Genomic DNA, 14,900 nt, shown 5'->3' on the forward strand with positions numbered 1-14,900 from the left:
TATTGAAAGTATGAAGTGATATTTTTTTAAATAATCAATATAACAGCTTGGCTATTTTTTCTTATTTGTTTTGTTTTGCTTTTTGTTTGTTTTTTGTTTTCTTGGTTCATGGTGTTACCACTATGTGACACTTTCTTCCCAGGGCCAGCCCTAATGGATTTCTCCCCCAGCCTCCAGATACCTGAAATTCTACAATTAGAAATTTATTCATTTGATGTCAGCACACAGTTCTATGGGAGAGGATAGGGAATAATACTTCTCAGCCATTCCTACCTTAGCATGAGTGAATTTATGACCTTTTCTGAGAGCTAGTTTTGAAAGAGGAGATAGGGAAGAAACATGAATGCACTAAGCCTGGGTTAAAGGGAAGCCACACTAGGTCATCACCCTAGAAAAGCTCTTGCACCTGTGCACCAGGGTTTACATACAAGAATGTTCTTGGCAGCTTTGCTCCTAGTAGTCTCAAATTGGAAACAACCCTATCCATCAAGAATAGAATGGAGAAATGCATTGTAGTGTATTCATACGAGGGAATACAATACAGCAATGAAAATGAGTGACCTACAGCTACAAGGCCAGTGACTTGTTTGAATCTCACAGACATAATGTTGAGGGAAAGAATGTTGACCCAGAAGTATGTATTCAGTAGAAATCCATACATGTATAGCTTAAAGATAGGTGGTAAGATTATAAAGAATAAGAGGGACATTACTATCATGAATGTCAGGATAATAGTAATCAATTCTAATGGGGAGGGAGGGGGTCGTGACTACCACGTGTCAGGGGACACACAGGGGCTTCTTGGATGCTGATAGTTACTATTTCTTGAACTGACTGTTGGTTACGCAGAGAGTTGCTTTACAGTTATAGTCAGCCCTCCAGTGTCCATGGATGTGGAACCACGATCCAGAGAGCTGACTGTACTACACCATTTTATATAAGGAACTTGTGCATCCGCAGATTCTGGTATCCGTGGCGAGTCGTGGAACCAATCCCTAGCAGATACCAAGGGACGACTATTAGTAAACTGTTTTATCTCCCTCTTTTGAAAAACAAAAAGAAAGGAAGGAAGGAGGGAAGGGAGGGAGGGAGGGAGGAAGTGCAGGAAAGCCAGCCCCCCAAAGCAGACCTCATTTCTTTGTATAGCTAATCCAGACAGGTTCTAGGAGACCTGGAAAAGAAGTGGTCGGGTTTGGGACAGGTGGCAGAAGGCTCTGTACTTAGCATCTGTGGATATTCAACTGCACTAGATACTGCCAAACAGTTTTCCGAAATGATTTAACCAATTTATTCTCTCACCAGCCAAGAGTTCCCATTGTTTTGCATCTTCACTATCATTTGATATTGTCGATTTTAAAATTTTTGTTTCTTTTCTAAGAAGGTATCGCATTATTGTCTGAAGTCGCTTTATTCTAGAAATTAATGTACTTGAGCATCTTTTTGATATATTTTTTTGTCTTTTGTGAAATGCCTATTCAAGTCTTTTGCCCATTTTTTTCTATTGGGTTATTTGTCTTTTTCTTATTGATTGATTGGAATATGTACATTTTAAATATTAGGGCTTTGCTAGTTGAAAATATCTTTTCCCATTCGATGACTTGTTGCCTGTATCTTTCTAGGTGGGAGGGACAGAGGCAGCAAGTGTTTACTGCCTCTGAATTCCTTTGCCTACTGCTTGGGTGCCTCAGGGAGTTTGCTCAGCCTTCATGGGCAGTGGCTGCCATTTCTGATGCAACTTAGAGTTCCTGTTCCCACAACCAGTGGCTCTGCTGTCCCTTCCAGAGGCAAGCTGCCCAGGAAGCAAGTGACCCCTGTGAGAATAACAATGTGAGCCCTGTTTCATGTTTTCTTTCCTCCTACTCTCTTTCCATTAGCAGAGAAAATGAAGTTTTGGCACTGTCTCCACCGCATAATCCTTTACTTCATACATCAGTGCCAAAGAGAATAAAATAGGAAAGGACTTAGAAGTCGGCCAATTTCTGAAGCCCTTTGTACTGGCCTGGATTTTACTGTCAGGACAATAGGAAATGCTACCTGAGAACAGTGAGCATGGCTGTGCCCGGGCGGATGGAGGCGCTCACACCTTGCCAGGGGGCAATGGGTCACATTACCTGCGTCAGCCTGTGAAGCTGACATAAAGAATGTTACTAATGGGCTAGGAGGTCATTAGGAACCCTCCCCGCGCGATACCTATTTGAACTTGGAACTGGCTTCCAGAGAAGTGAGAGGTACTTGAGTGGTAGATGTACTATTATTCTATGCTAATTCTCCCTGAGAGGAGGCCTGACTTTCTGGTGAGGAGTATGTGGTGGATCCTGAATTTATGGTCAATTTAAATCATTAATTTTCACACGAGACAGGGACAAAAATTTTTGAAGTGTAATTCATCAGCCCCCCACCCCTTAGTCCTCTACAACATTACCCCTTCTCTCATCCCAAACTCTTGTGGACAAGTCTTGGTTTATGTGACCTGGAAATCCAGTGCAAACTGTGGGGTGGGGGAGAGTGGAGAGAGGCCATCACAGGCTGCTGCCCTGGAGATCTACTTCGAGTCTGGAGAACTTGCTGTCTTTCAGGCCATATGGACAATGTTAGTCCTTCCTCAACTGACCTCTCTGAGGAGGTCTAGTAAAGGCTTTGCTGACCTCAGAGATATTTAATAAAGGTTTTGTTGCTTTCAAGGCTGTCTAGAGTCATCTTCTTTTTTTTTTTAAATAAGCTTCTTTTTTTTTTGGCCACACTGCGTGGCATGCAGGATCTTAGTTCCCCGACCAGGGATCGAACCCGTGCCCCCTGCAGTGGAAGCACAGAGTCAACCACTGGACCCCATGGGAAGTCCCTTGGGTTTCTTTTGACCAGGATGTGGCGCTAAGGTAGGACTTAAGGAAGGAAACGGAGGCTCAAATGTATCTGGGTCGTACTCAGGTGCCTCCCTTTATCTGCACCAGCAGATCCTCTACACAAACAACATGCATTCTTCTGGTACGGCTGGACAGGATGTAAAATTCTTGGAAACTGGGACCCATGGGCCCCCCTGGACTTCCCCACAGGCACAGCCAGAAGTCTGCTCCAGCTCTGAAACCTGCAGCTGCCCTGCTGGCACCCATGCTGCAGCAACGATTAGACCTGTGGGTCCCCCATACACATGTGAATTGTTTCTGAAACCTTAGGACAGAACTTTACATTGAGCCTTATCAGATTCAGTCCATCGTTCCATCCAATGAGGTCTGTTTTAGGTTGGTTTTTCTCAGAAGCCACCCCTGAGATGAGAATTTGAGTGCAAGTACTTTATTTAGGAAGCATCCTGGGAAGCACCAGCGGGCGCTAGAGGAAGTATGGGCCCAGCTGCTGCCCCTCACCAGTGAGGTGAGCTAAGGAGGTCAGCGATGGCGGGTGTGTGCCCAGCGGCACCCAGAGCCCTAAACCGACCTCCAGAGCATCTTGGCCACTGCTTCTCTTCTGCCTTCCAAATCTCTTGCGATTTTTCTGTCATGGCTAAGCCTAACGTTTACAATACAGGGGAGGGAACTCTGGAAAATGTAGCTCCAGCTGAGCTATGTTGACAGGGTACAAAACCCTCCACAATTCTCCCAGTGACTACAAAGAGGATACCGTTCTGAGTCCACAAAGTCTGACTTGAAGAACAGCATTTTCTTTGTTTTCCATATCAATTGAGTTTCTGCCTCTGAGCCCCATTCTGATAGACAAGCAAAATACAGTCGTCCCTCGGTATCCTCGGGGGATTGGTTCCAGCACCCCCCGCAGAACCAAAACTCTGTGGATGCTCAAGTCCCTTTTATAAAATGGCTAGTACTGTCAGCCCTCAGCATCCACAGGTTCCACATGAGGTGAAGATTCCATGATCTGTCCCAATTCCAGTCAGTGACAGTTGAAGGTTAACACGTAGACAGACATTGTGCCTTTCCCAGGACCCTTCAGATCTGGTGACAGCTTTGTTCCCATGCCCCACTTGGGACATGGGACTTGTTTGCACGGCTAAGGGTCCCAGTGCCTTTCCTCTCCGGGGCTTTGCCACCTCCCTGGGGGCCCTACCAGGAAGCCAGGACTAAAGGGGATCAGTTCCCTTCAACTTTCTTATTAAAGACATTCCACTGTAAAACGAAAGACTCTGCCTTCTGCCCTTTCATACACCTTCTCTGAGGTAATAAAGCATAAAGCTCCCTGCTTGATGGGAAAGAGAATACCCAGGGAGAAAAAATTCATCTTTTAAAATGCTATCCAAGCACCTGGTGCTGCGGTGGCTCTTCTTCTGTGTCCGGACAAGGACACTTAAGTGGTAACAGCAGCTGGAGCTGGAAGCCAGTGTTCCCCTTGGCTGTCACCACCCTCTCTGCCTTGCCCCCAGCTCAGGACTATTCTCCTGGTTGTGCTGAGGCAATGGGCTGGGAAGGGAGTGGCATCACAGTGAGGCCTGCTGTGGGTAGGCGACTCCTGGACACCCTGACCCTGAGGGACCGAGAGACACATGCTGTTGAGGAAATGATGCGTCTTGCTGCCAGCAGCACTGCTCATGGTTTCTATGGGCCTGGCAAGCCTGCCTGTTCCCGTGACCCCGCCGTGAGAACTGCTGATCACTTTGGTTTATATTCCCCCCAGCAAAGAAAATGCTGCCACTCAGTCAGCCACCATCGCAGGGCTTGAAAGAAGCAAGATCTGCTGAAGGAAACACACTTTCATATGATAACTGACAGAAGCATAGAGATTTTTAAAAATGAATTAAAGGAAAAAGCCATCTCACTGGATCTCATAAGCGTAGCTACCTGGATGCCTGACCCACACAGGCCAAGCCCTGGGAACCATCAAAGCAACTGGATATAAGGCAGACCTGTGGGTCTCAGTTAAAGCTGCAGAATTAAAGTTAGTGCAGGGAGGCCTCCAGGGGAAAACAGCAAGTTTCAAGCATTCCAATGATGCTGATATGCAGTGAGCTGGGCCCTTATGCTGTTCTTTACAGTAAGAAGTGATGCATTGTATGTACATGCATGCATACGTGGTATATGGAGCCTGTGTGTGCACTGGGGACCTCTGTAGCATTGCATGCACCACAGAGCACAGAGAACAGAGTTGCGTGATTCCATCACCTATTGAAACATCTGTCACTAAAGAGCTACTTAATGAGAGTTTCTTCTGGCTGAGCCTTAAACTATAAAATTCTTGTTTTAATTAATTAATTAATTAATTAATTTGGCTGCACCAGGTCTTAGTTGCAGCACTCGGGATCTTCGTTGCAGCATGTGGGCTCTTAGTCGCGGCATGTGGGGTCTATTCCCTGACCAGGGATCGAACCCGGGCCCCCTGCATTGGGAGCGTGGAGTCCCAATCACTGGACCACCAGGGAAGTCCCTAAAATTCTTAATAATTTACTCAGAGCAATATAACTTCCAACACACAAAAATGCTTACATCTTCATTCATATGTTCATCTATCCACTTTGACTACGTAGCTGTCATTTAGCTGTTTCTCAGGGTGATGTTCAGCAGTCTGCTGCTTAGCCATCCTTTTCCAGCTAGTTTCTGAAAATAGTTGCTTAACTGAATGTTCTCTCCGAGAGTAATTTCATACCATTGTCAAGGATTTGGCTGCACACTGTGTTTTAGACTAGTTACACTTGACACCCCTTTCAGCTTAATTCCTGATTTTATTATACATACCTCTTCCCCCTGCCCTTCCCTAGGTGCATGCTCCACACCCCCCATGCCCCGCACATGTACTCAGTGGCGTTGTGCTGTCAGAAGATACTACTGTAATGTTGGTTTAATGATTTTGTGTTCAGGTTGATGAACTCCACTAAAGGATGTTTGTTTATAACAATGTTTTTATTAGTGATATCAGAAAACAATGGAGAACGGCTGTAGTTGTGAAGGGATAACTGATTAAAAACCTGAGTTTGCTGCTCAGGTGACATGTGTGCTATTCACGTGCACCCCAGTGAGCATCTCCTGGTTCCAGTACAGCACCATTTGGAGCATAAAGATACCTAACTGGTACCGTAAATACAGTCTTTAGCTATTTGTATTTCTATATAATCTGTACATCTCTACATCTTTTATGACACTGTCTCTTGCCATGATAAACGCTGAAGCAGCTGTTGATTGCCTCACCATTGAGTCTGGTTCTGATGAGAATACATGCTGAGGTGTGGATTGGCAGCTCTTAATCCACCAGCTCTTGCCCACTATTTTCCCAGCTGCAAGGAGGAGTAGCTGGGCAGTCCTCTCCAGAGTATCAGAAGGTCCATGAGAGGAGCCTCACAGGATTGGTGGAGCAGCTGGGGGAGAAACGAGAACTATTTAAAAGAAGTGTTTGACAAATGAACTTATCTATGAAACAGAAACAGATTCACAGACATAGAGAACAGACTTGTGGTTGCCAAGTTGGGGGCGGTGGGGGAGGGATGGAGTGGGAGTTTGCAATTAGCAGGTGCAAACTATTATATAGAGAATGGATTAAAAAACAAGGTCCTACTGTATGGCACAGGGTACTATATTCAATATCCTGTGATAAACTGTAATGGAAAAAAATATGAAGAAGAATGTATATGGATATGTGTGTGTGTGTGTGTGTGTGTGTGTGTGTATAACTGAATCACTTTGCTGTACAGTAGAAATTACCACAACATTGTAAATCAACTATACTTCAATAAAATAAATTAAAATAAAGAAAGAAATGTTTGAGGCTAAATCATGCTGGGCTTCCTCTTCTGGATTCTCACATATCGAATGTGGAAAAGAAGAGGAAAAAGGAAAAAGCAAAACAACAGCATGTAAAGATGTTCCTGTGGCACATGTTTTTTCTCTGAAGTTCTCCCCTCTAAGCAATAATTCAGCCAAACTCTTGTTTTAAGATTCTTGTGAAGTGACAAGATCACAGTGAGGATGTTATTACTGCAATAATGTATGCTTCATTTTTCCGTTACTGAAGGAGAAAACTCTCTGGGGAGTGAAATTCAACACTTAATTTAACAATAGCATCTCATACTAATTCACATTGAAATGTGAAACCAATCCAGTTAAGAAAACGTACAGATAAAATGAAATGAGCCATGATAATGGTATGGTCTTTCAGTTATGGGTCTCATGTTGTGAGGATTACAAATTCTGTCCTAAATGTTAAGTAAGGTTCTCAGTATCTCTGGTGGTAAATATAAAGGCAGTCACTTCACAGAGGAGAAAATTAAGACAAGGATCTCTGTGACTGGTTCAAGATGAATGAGAAGTCGCAGAAAGGATGCAGACACTGAATGCCTGGTTTCACCTCCTAGCCTCAGCTGCTTATCTAATGCTGCAAATTCTGACCACAGAGTTAGGTGATTTGACTGAGACACTGCAGGCAAACTGAATTGGGAAAAGAGCCCCTAGACTTTCTGCTAAGTCATAAATATATGTCGCATTCTCCCTCTTTACATATGCCAAAGATTGTGCTAGCCACTGGGCTTCTAAAAATGAATAAGATCCAATTCTTAGGTTCAAGAAACTCAAGTCTAGTAGTGGGAGAAACATGCAAATAATCGTTACTACACCCATCTGCTCACCCTACCCCCACTCCTGGCCTAATTTGGCCTAAGGTCTTTCCGATTTCAGTTGAGATAGCCCTTCCTCCAGGAGGTCTTTCTAGATCCGTCCCCCCCACCCAAGTCAAGGATAGGTTGTCCTCCTATATACTCCCATAACATCCTGTACTTCCCCTATATATGTAGCCCTGACAACGCAGTACTGTATCTGCCTGATTACTTGTCCTAGTCCCTTCTAGACTAAGTTTGGTAAAGGGAAAATTTGTGCTGGTCTTTTTCACCATGTATACCACAACACCTGCATGTAATGGACAATAAAGAAGTATTTGCTCAGTGAATGAATGAATGAATGAATGAAGCATTTATCACCAATCTCACTCCTTTTGATACTTATCACATACTGCATATACTGTTACTTCCCTGTCTTCCAAACTGGATTGTAAACTTCCTGGGTCAGGAACTCTCACTTACATATGATATACCACTGAGCACCTACTCTGGTGTTAAACACACAATAAGCATCCATTCACTTGCTTTTTAATTTGACAAGTGTATATAGTGTGTTTACAATGAGGAAGATCAATGTGGAGTTTGGGAGAAGGGAGGTTGGAGAGGAGGAAGCTGGAAATGAGTCTGACTGAAACCCCCTAACTACTTACATTTTTTGTATCATACAGTGGGTGTAGATGTGGCCTTAATCACAGAAAAAAAACCTTATATATTACCTGCTTAGTAAAAGATGTTTGTTATATTTCCAGTTGCTAAGGGAGCAAAGAATCAACGTTTAAAAATAGATTTTTGAAAAGCATCTACCATGGAGGAGCAAAAAGAAGAGAGCAGGAGAGAAATAATAGCACCAAATAATTCCAAGGGACCAGCGTCTTAGCAAGGGAGGAGCTGCCTCGTGTATTCTGTAATATGTGTTGTTTGGCAGAGATGAGATGAAAGAGTCCTCTTCCCTCCTGTTAAAGGATAATTATTTTTAAAAAGTAAAATCATGACTCATACAAATGGAAAATTAGCGTGTGTCCAAGATTTATTTAACTCATTAACTAATGAGGGTACCAGTAAGATACTACAGCTGATTCAAAAGATAATCTGGAGAGTAGACACATATATATTTCAGCAACGCTGAAATTAATTTGCTTAATAGACACAGCACTGGTTTCTTAGGTGAGTGGGAGAGAGATCAACTGTACTCCAGGAACAACTTGCATTTATATTTCTATGGACAAGGGTCATTTGCACTGCTATCAGTTTCTTTGCAACACACAGAGCTGTAAATTAGCTCAAAGACAATGAAAGGTGGAGATATTCTGCTAGACTGAGCACCTAGTAATCTTTCCCACCAAGTTCCAAGTCTTTCACAATTTTTCCTGACACTAATAAAGCCTGCAACTTGTCCTCCAACATAAGGCTTCACTGTGTGAAGGCTTAGTGTTCCTCTGAAAAGATTTCAGAAAAATAAAGGGTTTTTAAAGATTAACCATAGGAAGCTAAAATCTCTGGGCTACACGGATAAAACCATTGAGTGGAATAAAAATCTCAGTTCTATATAGATGCTTGTGTGTTCCAAAAGCCGACCTGATCTTTTTTTGGGGGAATGTAACTCTCATGTCCTCCTAAGATAATATATCTGGCATTTAACTTTTTTGTTATCATGAAATATTTTATGAATACAAAAAGTTTATAGGATAATATAAGAAACGTCCAGGGAATTCCCTGGTGGTCCAGTGGTTAAGACTCCGAGCTCTCACTGCTGAGGGCCTGGGTCTGGGAGCTAAGATCTGGCAAGCTGCGAGGGGCAGCCAAAAAGAAAAAAAAAAAAAAAGAAACATCCAGATACCACTCAGTTTGAGAAATACAGTTGTATTTTCCCACTTCCTGGATCTTATTTCGCTCCCTCCAGAAGTAACCATTCTCATTGTGGATTGGCAGTTTATCATTCCCTTGCATGTTTTTACGCTTTTACAACAGAAGTTGTATCCATAAACAACATACAGTATTGTTTTGCATGTTTTTAAACTTTATATAAATGGAATCATACTGCTGTTTCCTTCTGTAACTTGTTTTTTCTGTTCACATTATGTTTCTGAGATTTCAGATTTGATATTATTTTTGTTAAAAATGATGGCTTAGAAACGAGTGCTTGGTTGGGAACAAGAATGGGAACCAGGTATAATTTTGATCCATTATTCATTATTATAAAAGTCCTGGTCATATAGGCATAGAAACAGTACATGGAAAGGACAGAGGTGATCAACTGATGGCAGTATTTTAAAGAATTTCGAAAAAATGTTCTAGGAAAGGTAACTTTATTCACTACTATTTAAACAAATGGTAGCTTAATTTACTACTATTTTAAAAACTAACCAAGTTGTTTGATCTTGGGAAAATCATATAGTTTTTCTTCTTCTGTACAATGAGGGAGCCGAGTTAGATCAGAGTTCCTCAGAAGGTTTTTTTTTGGGTTTTTTTTCCCCATGCCTCTTTTGATGCACACAAAAATCTCAAGTCCTTCTCTAAAATTATTTGGAACTAAAAAATAAACTAAATAGACTTTCAGTAATGGCCAAGTAAGGAGACTGGCAAATCCACTCCCCCCAAAACCAAACTATAAAGAGGGACAAAATTAACATAAACAACCATTTTACACTCTGGAAATTGACCAAAGGCACATAACAACCTGAGAAGCATTTATGCTTGACATGAACTGCTGAATTTCTGGTAAGAACAAAGGGAATTTGAGATGTTTTGGCCTGGAGCTACTCCTATCCCCACCACCCCCAAGGGAGATGTGTTTTTTTGTGTTTTTTAAAAAAATTTATTTATTTTATTTATTTTTGGCTACGTTGGGTCTTCGTTGCTGCGCTCGGGCTTTCTCTAGTTGCGGCGAGCAGGGGCTACTCTTCATGGTGGTGCGCGGGCTTCTCACTGAGGTGGCTTCTCTTGTTGCGGAGCACGGGCTCTAGGCACGCGGGCTTCAGTAGTTGTGGCATGTGGGCTCAGTAGTTGTGGCTCGCGGGCGCTAGAGTGCAGGCTCAGTAGTTGTGGCACACAGGCTTAGTTGCTCCGTGGTATGTGGGATCTTCCCGGACCAGGGCTCGAACCCTTGTTCCCTACATTGACAGGTGGATTCTTAACCACTGCGCCACCAGGGAAGCCCAGGGAGACGTTTTATCTGGAGCTTTATCTGGTCCACACTCAGAGGTACTGTCAGTGGAAGCGACATCTCCAGTGCAGGTGAGCAGGAGAAGGTCAACAGCTTGGCCCCACTAGCCTGAGGCTGCAGCTGTGGTTGGAGCAAAGCATAGTCTTAATTGAGGCTGCATACACCCAGAGTGGAGACCAAATTTAGCTCAGGCAGGAAGAAAGCCAGTGAGCAAGAAGGAAGGAAAGGAGGCAGGAAAAAAAGGAAAAACAGGAGAGAAAGAAAGAAGAAAAAGAGAAGGGACGAAACAAAGAAATAAAAACGGCAGAAACAACAGCCCCAGGGTGGAAAATTTCAGAATCCATGTTTGTTACAATATATTCTCTAACATGTCAAATTTTCAACAGAAAATTATGGGATCTGCAAAGAAACAGGAAAGTGTAACCCATACTTAAGGGAAAAAAGCAGTTAATAGAAATGGCCTCTCAGTGTTCCCAGAGGTTGAAGTTAGCAGACAAAGACTTTAAATCAGCTTTTATAAACATGTGCAAAGAACTACAGAAAACTTTATTTAAAGAGCATGACAACAATGCATCAACAAATACAGGTTCTCCATAAAGTTACAGAAAATTCTAAAAACAGAACCAAATGAGAATTCTGAAACGGAAGAGTACAATAACTGACAAATTCACTAGAGGGGCTCAACAGCAGGTTTGAGGTGGCAGAAATGAACTGGAAGATAGATCAATAGAAATAACTCAATCTGAAAACAGAGAGAAAAAAAGACTGAAGAAAAATGAACAGAACTTCAGAGACCTGTGGGATAACATTAAGATACTAACATACATGTAACGGTGATTCCAGAAGGAGAAGGGAGAGAGAAAGGGGCAGAAAAAATTTTTGAAGAAATAATGGCTGAAAACTTCTTAAATTTGATGAATGACATTAATCCACACATACACAAAGCTCACTAAGGGAATACTAAGATCTTTCAGATTTTTCTACTGTATAATCACTGAGGCAGGAGATAGGTGGACCCCAATCTGAACAGCTGGTGTCTCTCCCCTGTGGACAGGTACTCAAAAGTAGCAGGAGCTAGAGAGGAGCTGAGCCCGGCCCAGATAAGAGATAAAAGACCACACATTTCTCATTCTCGGAGTCAAAGAGACCTTCCCGACTACACACACGCAGAAAGGCTCCTACTGAAGGTCAAAAAGGGAGGGGGCGCCACCGCATAGTAGGTGATGTAGAGGCCTACCCATAGGCCTCTTTACTAGAATCCATCTTGGCTAAGAGATGCACACGCACACATGGGAGGACCCTGAGATATACCAAATATGGACTCAGAACAAGATGACTGGCCAAAGGAAACCCAGAAGAAATGCCCCATAATAGTGATTCAAACGACCATGAGGGCATGACTCTCTAAGTCTGCCCATGTGTCTATCCTCACATACCCTTTTTCCTCCTAATAAATATCTTACTTGTTTCATTACTTTCCGTCTCTATGTGTAAATTCACTTCTACACAGCTGATGGGCCGGAGCCTTGTCACTGGCCACTGGTCCCTTGTGGTCTAGTGCCTGGGATTCGGCACTCTCACTGCCACGGCCCGACCTCGGTCTCTGGCTTGGAACCAAAATCCTGCTTCAAGCCACTGCAGGCTGAGGTCACCTGAGATCATCACCACTTTTTTTCCTCACTTGCACTTTATTTCAATGCAAGTATCCTGCTCCTCAACACAATATCCCTGTTATATTGTGATTTATAATAACAAATACCTATTTGGTCTTTACCCATTTCTGGCACTAAGCTCCTAAAACCCTTGGAACTTCAAAAGTGATGAGGGAATCAAGGTATCTTTTGTTATGTTCATGAGGTGACTTTTGGAAAGTTCACTGGTAACCTAAAGATGGGAGCCGGTTGCCAGGGTAATTAACCAAGTGATTAGAGGGTTGGAACTTTCAGTTTTCCTACCCTCCCATCTCCAGAGAGGGGAGAGGGGCTGGAGATTCAGTTCAGTCGCAATAGGCAATGACTTAATTGATCGTGCCTATATAATGAAGCCTCCATAAAAATCCAAAAGGGCAGGGTTTGGAGAGCTTCCAGGTTAGTGAACACATGGGGAAGCAGGGAGACTGTCCAGCTTGGAGAGGGCATGGAAGCTCTGCACCCTTTCCCCATACTTGCCGTATGCATCACTCTTATCTGACTGTTCCTGAGTTATAGCCTTTTACAATAACTGGTAATCTATTAAGTAAAATGTTTCTCTGAATTCTGTGAGCTGCTCTATAAAACTGATTGAATCCAAGCAGAGGATCATTGGGACTTCCAATCTATAGCCTGTTTCTCAGAAGCACAGGTGGACTTTCGATTGGCATCTGAATGTGTGTGTGTGTGTCGGGGGGGCAATCTTATAGGACTGACCACGTAACCTGTGGGATCTGATATTATCTCCAGGTAGATAGTATCAGAATTGAGTTGAATTGTAAGTCACCCAAGCTGGTGTCAGAGCATTGCTTGGTGGTGTGTGGGAAACTCCCCTAACTGGAATTGGGTGCAGAATCCAAATTGGGTGCAGAATCTTAGTCCCCCTAGACTTAGCATCCACTGATAATTCTCGTCTGATCCAATCTTTACTATGAAAGCTGTACAATACTCTAATATTTTACATTTAGTATTTATGATACTCTAGTACTTCCTCTACATTTATCAGCTAGCTCTCAGCATCCTACTGTAAGGAAGAACACTCCATTCTCTCTGTTTGCTTATTATTGGTTTAGATTCATAAATTTCTATGCTTATGAGGTTTGTAAAGCATTATTGTAATTAATTATTTTGGTGCTCAAGTTGTCCCAGATTTGGCCAATAGGATCCCCTTCAAGCTGGCTTCTGTGTCCCTGTGACATACTTCATCATTTTTGGTGGCAAAAAGATGTTCACTGGACTTCCCTTGCCATTCAGTGGTTAAGACTCTGTGCTTCCTCTGCAGGGGGCATGGGTTTGCTCCCTGGTTGGGGAACCAAGATTCCACATGCCGTGCAGTGCAGTCAAAAAAAAAGATGTTCAGGCTCATCTGGTTTGGGCTTACCCTGACCCAGCCCTGGAGTCTGCCATTTCTCTCCTTTTTTTTTTTTTTTTTTTTGGCCACACCATGCAGCTTGATCTCAGTTCCCCAACCAGGGATTGAACCCAGGCACAGCAGTAAAAGCCTGGAATCCCAACCACTAGGCCACCAGGGAGTTCCCTTAGTGGACATATTAGGTTATCTACTGCTGCATAACCAAATACCCCAAAACTTAGCAGCTTAAAACAATGAACAATTATTATCTCACACAGTTTCTGAGGTTTAGGATTTGGGGAGAGGTTTTTTTTTTTTTATAAATTTATTTATTTATTTATTTATTTTTGGCTGCGTTGGGTCTTCGTTGCTGTGCACGGGCTTTCTCTAGTTGCGGTGAGTGGAGGCTACTCTTCGTTGTGGTGCGCGGGCTTCTCATTGTTGTGGCTTCTCTTGTTGCGGAGCACGGGCTCTAGGCGCGCAGGCTTCAGTAGTTGTGGCACGTGGGCTCAGTAGTTGTGGCTCGCGGGCTCTAGAGCTCAGGCTCAGTAGTTGTGGCGCACGGGCTTAGTTGCTCTGCGGCATGTGGGATCTTCCCAGGCCAGGGCTCGAACCTGTGTCCCTTGCATTGGCAGGCAGATTCTTAACCACTGCGCCACCAGGGAAGCCCTGGGGAGAGGTTTAACTAGGTAGTTCTGGAAAAATTTCTCTCCTCTCATGAGGACACAATTAATACACTCATTTCTTGAATTTTTGGAAATAGGAACTCATTCTGGGGAGAAAAATCACACTTGTTACAAGGAGTTCACAGACCCTCTATCAAGAGAGTCAAAATTAATTTAATATTGCAGGGTTTCTTTTCTACTTTGAGAGAGTCTTTTAAAATCAAGTTCTAGATTATCTTTATTTTATGCTATTATTTGTAGTCTGTTATTTTCGTTTCCATTAGTTGGTTCAATTTTTTACAACAAAACGTTATCGAAGGTCTACCTGTACAAGATAGATAAAAGAAGTAAGTTTCTCCTCCTGCATGAAGGAGTTTGCACAGTAGTATAATCCTTCTAGTCCTTTCCTGACGCTTTTCCGAAGAAGTAAACATTTCAGAGGTGAAGCTACGAGGAACTCCAGGCTGTTAATGATTCTTACCCACTTGCTCAG

Source organism: Balaenoptera ricei, chromosome 2 (assembly GCF_028023285.1).
Source record: "Balaenoptera ricei isolate mBalRic1 chromosome 2, mBalRic1.hap2, whole genome shotgun sequence".
NCBI classification, from domain to species: domain Eukaryota; kingdom Metazoa; phylum Chordata; class Mammalia; order Artiodactyla; family Balaenopteridae; genus Balaenoptera; species Balaenoptera ricei.